Genomic DNA, 14,876 nt, shown 5'->3' with positions numbered 1-14,876 from the left:
CAAAATTAAAACAGGGAAGATCAGTTAAAATATTGATTTTCTACAACTCAAATGGGGAGAGACAACTAAACCCTCCACATCTCTCAAGACAACTTGAGCACTGGGACAGCCACTCTTATATAGCACCTGGGCCAGCACAGGTGAAACCCCTTCTGACTAACGAGATGGACAAGCCAGCACAATAATTACTATTCCACTTTCTATTGATAGTATTTTATAAATGGATAAGAGAGCACTAGACGAAAGTATAATTAGCTAAATAATACATCTTCAAATAAGGAACTGGAACACAAAAGTACTGAATCAACATGAGATGAATAAAACACAGAGGACAGAGGACATAGAAGGCACAGTATGTGGGTATGTGTGGGTGTATTGTGATGGAGGGGGGGGGGGGCGGGGTTGTGTTTGGAAAAGTGTGGAGTTAAGTGAGTAAAAAAGGAAAATGGTTGCAAATCCCAGAGCCCAAACAGAAAGATAAATGTGGTCAGAGACCTACTAGAGCAGCACCGCCCCCTCAAGATTCTGAGCCCGCCTGGCAGGGTTGGTCCTACAAAGCCAAAGGCCCCTGATGGGGGAGCATAATATACAAGGAATTTCTCAAAGTTTATAATGACCTTGTACCTAGCCGGTGGGGAATCCGGTGGGGTGCCCCCACCCAGGTAGTGGCAGTGCTGGCAACACTAGCTGCAGCAACCCATGGGGAGGGAGTCACACTAGGACATTCAGACAGGGGACAAATTATTGTGGCCCTGGTGGCACAAAATAATCTAAGGTCTGACTGCACAGAGATGCTTGGGGAATAAGATCACAACGGGGGACCAGAGCGTGTGTTTCAGGGGAGGGGGGTGTATCTGATCTCCATCACCTAGGACTTGACATTGGTTAATCAAATCTCAACATTTTTGCCGATTTTTGCTCATTATTGCCTACTTTCTGAAACAGCTGCAACTGTATATGAATTGGCACATCAAGCCCTTTCTGGAGTTGGGCTCTGGGATAGAATAACTGTTGCACATCTGAGCTTGAGGTTGTTTGTGGGGGAGAGGGGTCAAGTGTGTATGAGTGTTTGTTTGTGTATCCCACATCTGTTGCTATGGGGTAATGATGTTAGGGACAATATAGGATGAATCACAATAATTGTCTGCTAAAATAATAATTGCTTTCAAAAAATTTATTTTTTATGGCAATCCTGGTTATAGGTAACAATTCTTTGCATGAACTGCCTCCGTTATAACGCATATTATTCATTAATTGTGTAAATTAAGATACACAACTTTTTTTATATATAAACATTTTTCATAACTATTTATAATATAAATGTTTTTGGAGGTTGATCTGCTTCTGTTCTGTGGGTGGCACTGTGTGTCTGTGGGTGGCACTGTGTGTCTGTGGGTGGAACTGTGTGTCTGTGGGTGGCACTGTGTTTCTGTGGGTGGCACTGTGTGTCTGTGGGTGGCACTGTGTGTCTGTGGGTGGCACTGTGTGTCTGTGGGTGGCACTGTGTGTCTGTGGGTGGCACTGTGTGTATGTGGGTGGCACTGTGTGTCTGTGGGTGGTACTGTGTGTCTGTGGGTGGCACTGTGTGTCTGTGGGTGGCACTGTGTGTCTGTGGGTGGCACTGTGTGTCTGTGGGTGGCACTGTGTGTCTGTGGGTGGAACTGTGTGTCTGTGGGTGGAACTGTGTGTCTGTGGGTGGCACTGTGTGTCTGTGGGTGGCACTGTGTGTCTGTGGGTGGCACTGTGTGTCTGTGGGTGGCACTGTGTGTCTGTGGGTGGCACTGTGTGTCTGTGGGTGGCACTGTGTGTCTATGGGTGGCACTGTGTATCTGTGGGTGGCACTGTGTGTCTGTGGGTCCTGGTCTTTCGGGGGCCCTGGGATCCGGCGGGATAGGGGTGGTCTCCCATTGAAGATGTTTTCCACGGCCACAATAAACTTTGTGGAGGAGATCGATGATGATGATGGCAGCTTGATCCCTGTGTCCAGTCTGATTGACTCAGACAAACTGGTCCCTCTCACTGGTTGTCAAATGCAAGCTTGTCTGGATCTGGCAGAAACCCAAACGCAAATGCTGACTGGAGACATACAGACAGATAGCATCGAATAGCCCCCGTGATATGCAACTTTTCAGGGAAGTTAGAAACCAATATACACAGGCAGTTAGGAAAGCTAAGGGTGGCTTTTTCAAACAGAAATTTGCATCCTGTAGCACAAAGTCAAAAAAGTTCTGCGACACTGTAAAGTCCATGGAGAATAAGAGCACCTCTTCCCAGCTGCCCACTGCACCGAGGCTAGGAAACACTGTCACCACTGATAAATCCACAATAATTGAAAACTTCAATAAGCATTTTTCTACGGCTGGCCATGCATTCCACTTGGCTACCCCTACCCCAGTCAACAGCCCATGCCTCCCCCATTTCTCCTTCACTCAAATCCAGATAGCTGATGTTCTGAAAGAGCTGCAAAATCTGGACCCATACAAATCAGCTGGACTAGACAATCTGGACCCTCTCTTTCTAAAACTATCTGCTAAAATTGTTGCCACCCCTATTACTAGTCTGTTCAACCTCTCTTTCGAATCGTCTGAGATCCCCAAAGATTGGAAAGCTGCCGTGGTCATCCCCCTCTTCAAAGGAGGAGACACTCTAGACCCAAACTGCTACAAACCTATATCTATCCTACCCTGCCTTTCTAAGGTCTTCAAAAGCCAAGTTGACAAACAGATCATCGACCATTTCGAATCCCACCGTACCTTCTCCGCTATGCACAAGCGGCCATGCTCAAGGTCCTAAACAATATCATAACCGCCATCAATAAAAGACAATACTGTGCAGCCGTATTCATCGACCTGGCCAAGGCTTTCGACTCTGAGAATCACCACATTCTTATCGGCAGACTCAACAGCCTTGGTTTCTCAAATGACTGCCTCGCCTGGTTCACCAACTACTTCTCTGATAGAGTTCAGTGTGTCAAATCGGAGGGCCTGTTGTCCGGACCTCTGACAGTCTCTATGGAGGTGCCACAGGGTTCAATTCTCGGGCCGACTCTCTTCTCTGTATACATCAATGATGTCGCTCTTGCTGCGGGTGATTCTCTGATCCACCTCTAGGCAGACGACACCATTCTGTATACTTCTGGCCCTTCTTTGAACACTGTGTTAATTAACCTCCAGATGAGCTTCAATGCCATGCAACTCTCCTTCCGTGGCATCCAACTGCTCTTAAATGCAAGGAAAACTAACTGCATGCTCTTCAACCGATCGCTGCCCGCACCTGCACGCCCATCCAGCATCACTACTCTGGACGGTTCTGACTTAGAATATGTGGACAACTACAAATACCTAGGTGTCTGGTTAGACTGTAAACTCTCCATCCAGACTCACAATAAACATCTCCAATCCAAAATTAAATATAGAATTGGCTTCCTATTTCGCAACAAAGCCTCCTTCACTCATGCTGCCAAACATACCCTCATAAAATTGACCATCCTACCGATCCTCGACTTTGGCATTTACAAAATAGCCTCCAACACCCTACTCAACAAATTAGATGCAGTCTATCACAGTGCCATCCGTTTTGTCACCAAAGCCCCATATACTACCCACCACTGCGGCCGGTACGCTCTCGTTGGCTGGCCCTCGCTTCATACTCGTTGCCAAACCCACTGGCTCCAGGTCATCTACAAGTCTTTGCTAGGTAAAGCCCTGCCTTATCTCAGCTCTCTGGTCACCATAGCAGCACCCACCCGTAGCACGCGCTCCAGCAGCTATATCTCACTGGTCACCCCCAAAGCCAATTCCTATTTTCGCCGCCTTTCCTTCCAGTTCTCTGCTGCCAATGACTGGAACGAACTGCAAAAATCACTGAAGCCGGAGACTCATATCTCCCTCACTAACTTTACGCACCAGCTGTCAGAGCAGCTCTTAGATCACTGCACCTGTACACAGCCCATCTGTAAATAGCCCATCCAACTACCTCATCCCCATACTGTATTAATTAATTAATTTTGCTCCTTTGCACCCTAGTATTTCTACTTGCACATTCAGCTTCTGCACATCTATCACTCCAGTGTTTAATTGCTATATTGTAATTACTTCGCCACTATGGCCTATTTATTGCCTTACCTCCCTTATCTTACCTCATTTGCACACACTGTATATAGACTTTTTCTACTGTATTATTGACTGTATGTTTGTTTATTCCATGTGTAACTATGTGTTGTTGTATGTGTCAAATTGCTATGCTTTATCTTGGCCAGGAGGCAGTTGTAAATGAGAACTTGTTCTCAACTAGCCTACCTGGTTAAATAAAGGTAAAATAAAAATATATTTTTAAAAAACTGTTAAGGCTAAGTAAACACCAGAGCAGCCCCTCAGAGGGGTATCCTATGAAGCAAGCTAAATCTACTCAGGGTTTTCTAAGCAGCTTAGTTAGCTTCACATTCCAGCTCAGGCTTCATCCGTACTACAACAGTGGATGTTGCCTGTCCGCCTACCGCTAACTCTAGCAGGCTTGTAAGTGCGATTCCATGTGGCACATGGCTAGTCTCTCCAATAGCATGTGATTGAGGCCCGCATTTCGGTGCATTCCTGCATGTGGCCATTTCTGCATCTGCAGGAACACCCCCCACATCAAGCATCCCATTGGATCCTGCATGAACGCCCTTGCTCGAGCATGACAGCTTCATGCTTGTGACAAAAGGGAAATAAAAGTATTATGAGTTTTTCGCCCACCACCTCCTGTGTACCAGAGTCCTGCTAGCTAGAACAGTGTCGCCCTGCCTGCTGTGTACCAGAGTCCTCCATATTAGCTAGCGTAGTGGAGGAAAAAGTATTAAGATACCTTAATAGAAAATGACTCTCAGTAAAATAGTACTAGAGTAAAAGTCTAAAAGTATTTGGTTTTAAACATATTTTAGTATCAAAAGTAAATGTAATTGCTAAAATATACTTAAGTATCAAAAGTAAAGTATAAATCATTTCAAATTGCTCATATTAAGCAAACCAGACAGCACCACTTTCTTGTTTTTTTTATTACACTCCAACACTCAGACATCATTTAAAGTATTTTGTTGAAGCACCTTTGGCAGAGATTACAGCCACGAGTCTTCTTGGGTATGACGCTACAAGCTTGGCACACCTGTATTTGGCGAGTTTCTCCCACTTTTCTCTGCAAACCCTCTCAAGCTCTGTCAGGTTAGATGGAAAGCGTCGCTGCACAGCTATTTTCAGGTGTCTAGAGATGTTCGATCGGATTCAAGCCCGGGCTCTGGCTGGGCCACTCAAGGACATTCAGAGACTTATCCCGAAGCCCCTCCTGTGTTGTCTTGGCTGTGTGCTTAGGGTCGTTTTCCTGTTGGAAGGTGAACCTTCGCCCCAGTCTGAGGTCCTGAGCTCTCTGGAGCAGGTTTTCATCAAGGATCTCTCTGTACTTTGCTCCTTTAATGTTTCCCTCAATCCTGACTAGTCTCCCAGTCCCTGCCGCTGAGAAACATCCCCACAGCATGATGCTGCCACCACCATGCTACACCTTAGGGATGGTGCCTGGTTTCCTCTAGATATGACGCTCGGCATTCAGGCCAAAGAGTTCAATCTTGGTTTCATCAGACCAGAGAATCTTGGTCCTTTAGGGGTCTTTTGGCAAACTCCAAGCTTGCTGTTGTGCCTTTTACTGAGCAGTGGCATCCGTGTGGTCACTCTACCATAACGGCCTGATTGGTGGAATGCTCCTGAGATGGTTGTCATTCTGGAAGGTTCTCCCATCTCCACAGAGGAACTCCGGAGCTCAGTCAGGTTCTTGGTCACCTCCCTGATCAAGGCCCTTCTCCATCGATTGCTCAGTTTGGCCAGGCAGCCAGCTCTAGGAAGAGTCTTGGTGGTTCCAAACTTCTTTCATTTAAGAATGAGGGAGGCCACTGTATTCTTAGGTATCTTCAATGCTGCAGACAATTTTTGGTACGCTTCCCCAGATCTATGCCCCGACACAATCCTGTCTCGGAGTTCTACAGACAATTCCTTCGACATCATGCCTTGGATTTTGCTCTGACATGCACTGTCAACTGTGGGACCTTATATAGACAGGTGTGTGCTTTTCCAAATCATTTCCAATCAATTTAATTTACCACAGGTGGCCTCCAATCAAGCTGTAAAAACATCTCAAAGATGATCAATGGAAACAGAATGCACCTGAATTCAATTTCGAGTCTCATAGCAAAGGGTCTGAATAGTTATGTAAATACATTAGCAAAAATGCCTACCTGTTCGCTTTGTCATTATGGGGTATTGTGTGCAGATTGATGAGGAAGAAAATCTATTTAATCCATTGTAGAATAAGGCTGTAACGTAACAAAATGTGTATAAAGTGAAGGGTCTGAATACTTTCTGAATGCACTGCATATGACGGTGTTGAGGAAAACTCATTCAAGGAATCAGGCAGAACTTATTTATCAGCAATGGGGTTTATTCAAGCAATTGCAAGGAAGATCACTCTCTCAGGATGATTTCCTATTTCATTTCATTTCAAATTGACATATTTCGTTCTCCTGAACAATTGTGTTTTTTTGCTCGGTTTTTGCATTGTTTGTAACTTGTTTTTTAAAACTTATTTTGTACAAAATGTTGCTGCTACCGTCTCTTATGACTGAAAATAACTTCTGTACATCAAAACAGCGATTACTCACCACCATGAGCTGGAAGCTTTTTTTTCCTTCAATGAGTCCGATGAGCTCGACCTGAAGGACATACTGCTTTCCCGGGAACAGGCCCAAATCCCCGTAATCTGCGTGAAGAGAAGACGGAGAAAAAGGGGGCAGAGGTCGGGCTGCCTTCTGAGGATTCGTAGGTGATCAAATAAACCCCAACTGCCTTCCATTCTACAAGCTAACGTGCAATTATTAGAAAATAAAATCGATGACCTACGAGGAAGATTGAACTACCAACAGGACAGTCAAAACTGTAATATCTTATGCTTCACAGAGTCATGGCTAAAAGACGACATAATCAACATACAGGAGGCTGGTTATACACTGTATCGGCAGGATAGACAGGGGCGTCTGGTAAGACAAGGGCTGCATATTTGTGAACAACAGCTGGCGCACGATATCTAAGGAAGTCTCGAGGTTTTGCTCACCTGAGGTAGAGTATCTCATGATAAGTTGTAGACCACACTATCTACCTAGAGAGTTTTCATTTGTATTTTCTGTAGCTGTCTACATACCACCACAGACCGATGCTGACACTAAGACCGCACTCAATGAGCTGTATTCCGCCGTAAGCAAACAGGAAAACACTCATCCAGAGGCGGCACTCCTAGTGGCCGGAGACTTTAATGCAGGGAAACTTAAATCTGTTTAACCTCATTTCTATCAACATGTTAAAGTGCAACCAGAGGGAAAAGAACTCTAGACCACCTGTACTCCACACACAGAGACGCGTACAAAGCTCTCAATCGCCCTCCAATTTGCAAATCTGACGATAATTCTATCCTGATTCCTGCTTACAAGCAAAAATTAAAGCAGGAAGCACCAGTGACACGGTTTATAAAAAATGTGGTCAGATGAAGCAGATGCTAAGCTACAGGACTATTTTGCTAGCACACACTGTAATATGTTCCGGGATTATTCCGATGGCATTGAGGAGTACACCACATCAGTCATTGGCTTCATCAATAAGTGCATCGATGACGTCGTCCCCACAGTGACTGTACGTACATACCCCAACCAGAAGCCATGGATTACAGGCAACATCCGCACTGAGCTAAAGGCTAGAGCTGCCGCTTTCAAGGAGCGGGACTCTAACCCAGAACCTTATAAGATTTCCCGCTATGCCCTCCAACAAACCATCAAACAGGAAAAGCATCGAATCGTACTACACCAGCTCCGACGTTCGTCGGATGTGGGTGGGCTTGCAAACCATTACAGACTACAAAGGGAAGCACAGCCGAGAGCTGCCCAGTGACACAAACCTACCAGACGATCTAAACTAATTCTATGCTCGCTTTGAGGCAAATAACACGGAAACATGCATGACAGAACCAGCTGTTCCGGACGACTGTGTGATCACGCTCTCCGCAGCCGATGTGAGTAAGACCTTTAAACAGGTTAACATTCACAAGGCCGCAGGGCCAGATGGATTACCAGAACGTGTACTGCGAGCATGCCCTGACCGGCTGGCAAGTGTCTGCACTGACATCTTTAACCTCTCTCTGTCCGAGTCCGTAATACCAACATGTTTTAAGCAGACCACCATAGTCCTTGTGCCTAAGAACACTAAGGTAACCTGCCTAAATGACTACTGACCCGTAGCACTCACGTCTGTAGCCATGAAGTGCTATGAGGTTGGTCACGGCTCACGTCAACACCATTATCCCAGAAACCCTAGACCCACTCCAATTTGCATATCGCCCCAACAGATCCACAGATGATGCAATCTCTATTGCACTCCACACTGCCCTTTCCCACCTGGACAAAAGGAACACCTATGTGAGAATGCTATTCATGCCTCCTGGGTGGCGCAGGGTCTAAGGCTGTGCCACCAGAGATTCTGGCTGTGCCACCAGCAGCCTCTACCCCCAGGCCATAAGACTCCTGAACATCCAATCAAATGGCTTCCCAGACTATTTGCATCGCCTGCCACCCCCCCACTTTTTACGCCTGCTGCTACTCTCTGTTATAATCTATGCATAGTCATTTTAATAACTCTACCTACATGTACATATTACCTCAATCACCTCGACTAACCGGTGCCCCCGCACATTGACTCTTTACCAGTACCCCCTGTATATAGTCTCGCTATTGTTATTTTACTGCTGCTCTTTAATTACTTGTTACTTTTATTTCTTAATCTTATTCATACTTTTTTAAACTACATTGTTGGTTAGGGGCTTGTAAGTAAGCATTTCAGTGCTACACCTGTTGAATTTGGCGCATGTGACTAATACAATTTGATCTGATTATATACAGTACTTCATCTACACAAAGAGCTATTTCCCATTATAGGGGAGGCAAGCTTACAAAAGAGAAACAAGTAATAAGCTCTACTCCCTTATTAAAACAAACAAAGCAGGATCTAACCCCAGGTTACACTCAGTTCACCTGTACCTACAGTAACCCAAGGCTAGACTCAGTTCACCTGTACGTACAGTAACCCAAGGCTAGACTCAGTTCACCTGTATGTACAGTAACCCAAGGCTAGACTCAGTTCACCTGTACATACAGTAACCCAAGGCTAGACTCAGTTCACCTGTACGTACAGTAACCCAAGGCTAGACTCAGTTCACCTGTACGTACAGTAACCCAAGGCTAGACTCAGTTCACCTGTACATACAGTAACCCAAGGCTAGACTCAGTTCACCTGTACATACAGTAACCCCAAGCTAGACTCAGTTCACCTGTACGTACAGTAACCCCAGGTTACACTCAGTTCACCTGTACCTACAGTAACCCCAGGTTACACTCAGTTCACCTGTACATACAGTAACCCCAAGGCTAGACTCAGTTCACCTATATGTACAGTAACCCAAGGCTAGACTCAGTTCACCTGTACATACAGTAACCCCAAGGCTAGACTCAGTTCACCTGTACATACAGTAACCCCAAGGCTAGACTCAGTTCACCTGTACGTACAGTAACCCAAGGCTAGACTCAGTTCACCTGTACGTACAGTAACCCAAGGCTAGACTCAGTTCACCTGTACATACAGTAACCCCAAGCTAGACTCAGTTCACCTGTACGTACAGTAACCCAAGGCTAGACTCAGTTCACCTGTATGTACAGTAACCCCAGGTTACACTAAGTTCACCTGTATGTACAGTAACCCCAGGTTACACTCAGTTCACCTGTACATACAGTAACCCCGGGTTACACTCAGTTCACCTGTACATACAGTAATCCCAGGTTACACTCAGTTCACCTGTTCCTACAGTAACCCCAGGTTACACTCAGTTCACCTGTACGTATTCTGTATTCTAACTCCCCATATGGGCTGACTGTAATCTTAATGCCCAACAGCATATGGGCTGACTGTAATCTAACTACCCAGCACCATATGGGCTGACTGTATTCTAACTGCCCAGCACCATATGGGCTGACTGTATTCTAACTGCCCAACACCATAAGGGCTGACTGTATTCTAACTACCAACACCATATGGGCTGACTGTAATCTAACTGACCATATGGGCTGACTGTATTCTAACTGCCCAACACCATATGGGCTGACTGTATTCTAACTGCCCAACATCATATGGGCTGACTGTATTCTAACTGCCCAACACCATATGGGCTGACTGTATTCTAACTGCCCAACATCATATGGGCTGACTGTATTCTAACTACCCAACACCATATGGGCTGACTGTATTCTAACTGCCCAACACCATATGGGCTGACTGTATTCTAACTGCCCAGCACCATATGGGCTGACTGTATTCTGACCACCCAACACCATATGGGCTGACTGTATTCTAACTACCCAACACCATATGGGCTGACTGTATTCTAACTACCCAACACCATATGAGCTGACTGTATTCTAACGGCCAAACACCATATGGGCTGACTGTATTCTAACTGCCCAGCACCATATGTATTCTGGGGAATACAAATCAAAAATAATACATCAACATTGACCTTCAACAAAACATTTTTGAGGTTGTAGCTATAGTTTAAAAATAGATGTATAAGACCAGTAAATGTATTAATGAATCTGAATACAGCTTTATGAGTAACCTGGAGAAATCCAGTCTGTCTGTGCTAACATTACATACCTTGCCACTGCTTGTCATGTTTGGCACAATGAGGAGTGGCATGTTGTCACGAACAGACTGGATTTCTCCAGAATACATTATTATCAGCCAAGAAAAAATAATATCTTTGAATGATCTTTGGCAAACGAGAAAAACACATTTAAGTCCAAGTGGTAAACAATAATGCAGGAACTAGGGATGGTGGTGTGAGCATGCAGGTCTGGGTAGATGAGATGTAGTCATTGTTTGTGTGCATCTATCAGCATGTTTCTATGTTTGTAACCTAATGACCTCCATCATTCTCTAAAACCCCATCATCAAGATGTGGCCTGTTCAGACACTATCTCTTCCCCCTGTGATCTCCAGCGCCTTCCATGTTTTGCATGTTTTCCTTCCCTGGATAGATCAGCCTTCTTGCCTTTAGGCCCAGATTATGTCTAGAGGACAGAAGTGCCCATCGACGCAAATGTTCACGATTTTGGAAAAGAGTTTCCACATGTTTCATCATTTTAAGGACTTTAAAGTAATCTCCCCATCTAAAGCTAAAGACAGGCACAAAATAGTTGACCTCTGTGCAGGCTTTTGAAAAAACATACGAACTAACTGATTTGGTGGCATTTAAACTATTGAATTCGGCGCAATCTAAAATTGTCACTTTGGAGTCTGGACTATATGCCACTGAAGAGATTCTTATGGCTTTCAGATCATCTCGCCCGCAGACTTCCTCTTCCAATGCGTGCCCAGGCAGGGTTGTTCCCGAGGGCCTGTTCGATCTGACATAGAGCAAGGCGTATCTTAAGCCATTCTCTCATCCGCAACGCAGGAGAAAAACACCCTGTTTTTGGTTGGGAAAGAGTTTCGAGGCATCCATTTGTGAAAATCTTCACCGTTGAATCGTCCGGTTGGAAAATGTAACTCATATGTCCGTCACTCATATCCACCACACCATTAAAACAATCAGGGGCCTCACAAAGAATGGCTTCGATGGTTTTGTCATTGTGTTCATGACACGAAGGACACAATACACTGACAATTGGTCTAGGAGACGTGTTTTATTTCTTCTTTAGTCTTCTGTGGTTTATCTCTCGCGGTTTCTTGTCGCTCATAGTGTTCACAGCTCTTCACTTATACAGACCTTGACCCCCCGGAAATTACTGTTTCTTATACAACAGCCAGGCCGTAAGCTCACTACAACGTTGCCCTACTCTTTAAAATGTTCAAACACATTACACAGTTCAACAAGGTTGAACAAGGTTCAGCTTTAATGCAAACACAGGCTTTAACCTAAACAGATGCATCAAATGTTCAAACACATTACACAGTTCAACAAGGTCACTACACATCAATCATATTGACAACTTTAATGCAAACACATGCTTTACCATAAACAGATGCACTATCAGGTTACATAAGCACTCACTCGATAGCGTGAGAACGGAAGGACAGGATGTACATATATGAGCATAACCACGTGACACATAAGAGGTCATCAATCACTTTTTGACTCGTGCCGTCTACTGTATTTCTTCTGAGAGGTATGGGGGATGATTAAGAGGATGAGTGGGGTCAGAAGAGATTGGGATCTCCCTGTGTTGAAAAGTAGGGAGATTGTTGCAGTGAGAGATGTGGAGAAGGCAGAGATGTTAGCCCAGGCATTTGTGAAGGTGCACAGCTCAAAGAATGACAGAAGAGGGGCAGCGTGGGAGAGAGAGGGTCAGAGGAGAACATCCGGGGGTCCTGGATCAGAGAGAGATGGTGGGGGATACATTGAATGGCCCTTTTACATTGGCTGAGATGAAGAGAGCATTAGCTAAAGCTGGGGTAACATCACCTGGGAAAGGATGAGATGTGTTCTTAAGAGTGGCAAGGAGTGGAATGATAGTACAAACAGACTGGATTTCTCCAGAATACCTTATAATCATCCCAAGGTACAAAACTTTTCATTAAAGGTCAACTCTGATTTATTTGTGTCTCTCCTGCAGGCTTTTGGTTGTGGGTCAAAAGGGAAATAAAAGTATTGTTTGAGTTTTTCACCACCACCTCCTGTGTACCGGAGTCCTGCTAGCAGTGTCACCCTCTCTGCTGTGTACCGGAGTCCTGCTAGCTAGCACACAGTGTCTCCCTGTCTGCTGTGTACCGGAGTCCTGCTAGCTAGCACACAGTGTCTCCCTGTCTGCTGTGTACCGGAGTCCTGCTAGCTAGCACACAGTGTCTCCCTGTCTGCTGTGTACCGGAGTCCTGCTAGCTAGCACACAGTGTCACCCTGTCTGCTGTGTACCGGAGTCCTGCTAGCTAGCACACAGTGTCACCCTGTCTGCTGTGTACCGGAGTCCTGCTAGCTAGCACACAGTGTCTCCCTGCCTGCTGTGTACCGGAGTCCTGCTAGCTAGCACACAGTGTCACCCTGTCTGCTGTGTACCGGAGTCCTGCTAGCTAGCACACAGTGTCTCCCTGTCTGCTGTGTACCGGAGTCCTGCTAGCTAGCACACAGTGTCACCCTGTCTGCTGTGTACCGGAGTCCTGCTAGCTAGCACACAGTGTCTCCCTGCCTGCTGTGTACCGGAGTCCTGCTAGCTAGCACACAGTGTCACCCTGTCTGCTGTGTACCGGAGTCCTGCTAGCTAGCACACAGTGTCTCCCTGTCTGCTGTGTACCGGAGTCCTGCTAGCTAGCACACAGTGTCACCCTGTCTGCTGTGTACCGGAGTCCTGCTAGCTAGCACACAGCGTCTCCCTGCCTGCTGTGTACTAGAGCCCCACTAGTTTTTCCCGATACACAGCAGGCAGGAGGAAGGGGCATCACTGTGTGCTAGCTAACTACCTAGCTTGCGATACCATGTGCTAGTTAGTTTGCTAGTTATCCAATAAGCTAGCACACGGTGTCACCCCCGTCTCCCGTTTGCTGTGTACCGGAGTCCTCCATGGACTAGCTAGTTAGCACACAGTGTCCTTCGCTCACGCCTGCCAAACACCTGCCTTCGCCGTCATTAACATAACAGGAAAAACAGTGCCCGACAGGCGGGGCAGTCGTGTAAAGTACTTTAGTAAAAATACTGTGTAGGTTGTAACTATAGTTAAAAAAAAAAAAAGATGTATAAGACCAGTAAATGTATTAATGAATCTGAATACAGCTTTATGAGTAACCTGGAGAAATCCAGTCTGTCTGTGCTAACATTACATTCCTTGCCACTGTGTCACGTTCCTGACCTGTTTTCCTTTGTCTTGTATTTATTTTAGTTGGTCAGGGCGTGAGTTGGGTGGGTTGTCTATGGTTGATTTTCTATGTTGGGATTTTGTGTTCGGCCTGGTATGATTCTCAATCAGAGACAGCTGTCAATCGTTGTCCCTGATTGAGAATCATACAAAGGCAGCCTGGGTTTCACTTGTGTTTTGTGGGTGTATGTCTCCTGTGTCTGTGTTTGTCGCGCCACACGGGACTGTTTCGGTTTGTTTGTCAGTTCGTTCTTTTGTGTAGTCATTTTTCCTGTTCGTGAGTTCTTCGTTTTATGTAAGTTCGCATGTCCAGGTCTGTCTACTCCGTTTTGTTATTTTGTTAGTTATTCAAGTTAGTTCGTTTTTTGTCTTGTTAAATAAATTCATTATGTTCTATTCCAACGCTGCATTTTGGTAGAATCCTTGCTCCTCCTCTTCGGATGAAGAGGAGGAGGAATTCCGTTACACACTGCTTGTCATGTTTGGCACATTGAGGAGTGGCATGTTGTCACGAACAGACTGGATTTCTCCAGAATACATTATTATCAGCCAAGAAAAAATAATATCTTTGAATGATCTTTGGCAAACGAGAAAAACACATTTAAGTCCAAGTGGTAAACAATAATGCAGGAACTAGGGATGGTGGTGTGAGCATGCAGGTCTGGGTAGATGAGATGTAGTCATTGTTTGTGTGCATCTGTAAATTACTGTTCATATATATATATATGTTTCCTATCTGGATACTTATGTATATTTAAAACAGAATACTTTTTTACTTTTACTCAAGTAGTATTTTACTGGGTGACTTTCACTTCTACTTGAGTCATTGTTAATTAAGGTATCTTTACTTTTACTCAAGTATGACAATTGCATACTTTTTCCACCACTGAGCAGGGCGAAGGACACTGTTCACAGTTATCGC

Source organism: Salvelinus fontinalis, unplaced genomic scaffold (assembly GCF_029448725.1).
Source record: "Salvelinus fontinalis isolate EN_2023a unplaced genomic scaffold, ASM2944872v1 scaffold_0763, whole genome shotgun sequence".
Taxonomy (NCBI): Eukaryota; Metazoa; Chordata; class Actinopteri; order Salmoniformes; family Salmonidae; genus Salvelinus; species Salvelinus fontinalis.
Note: the sequence above shows the minus strand (reverse complement) of the source record.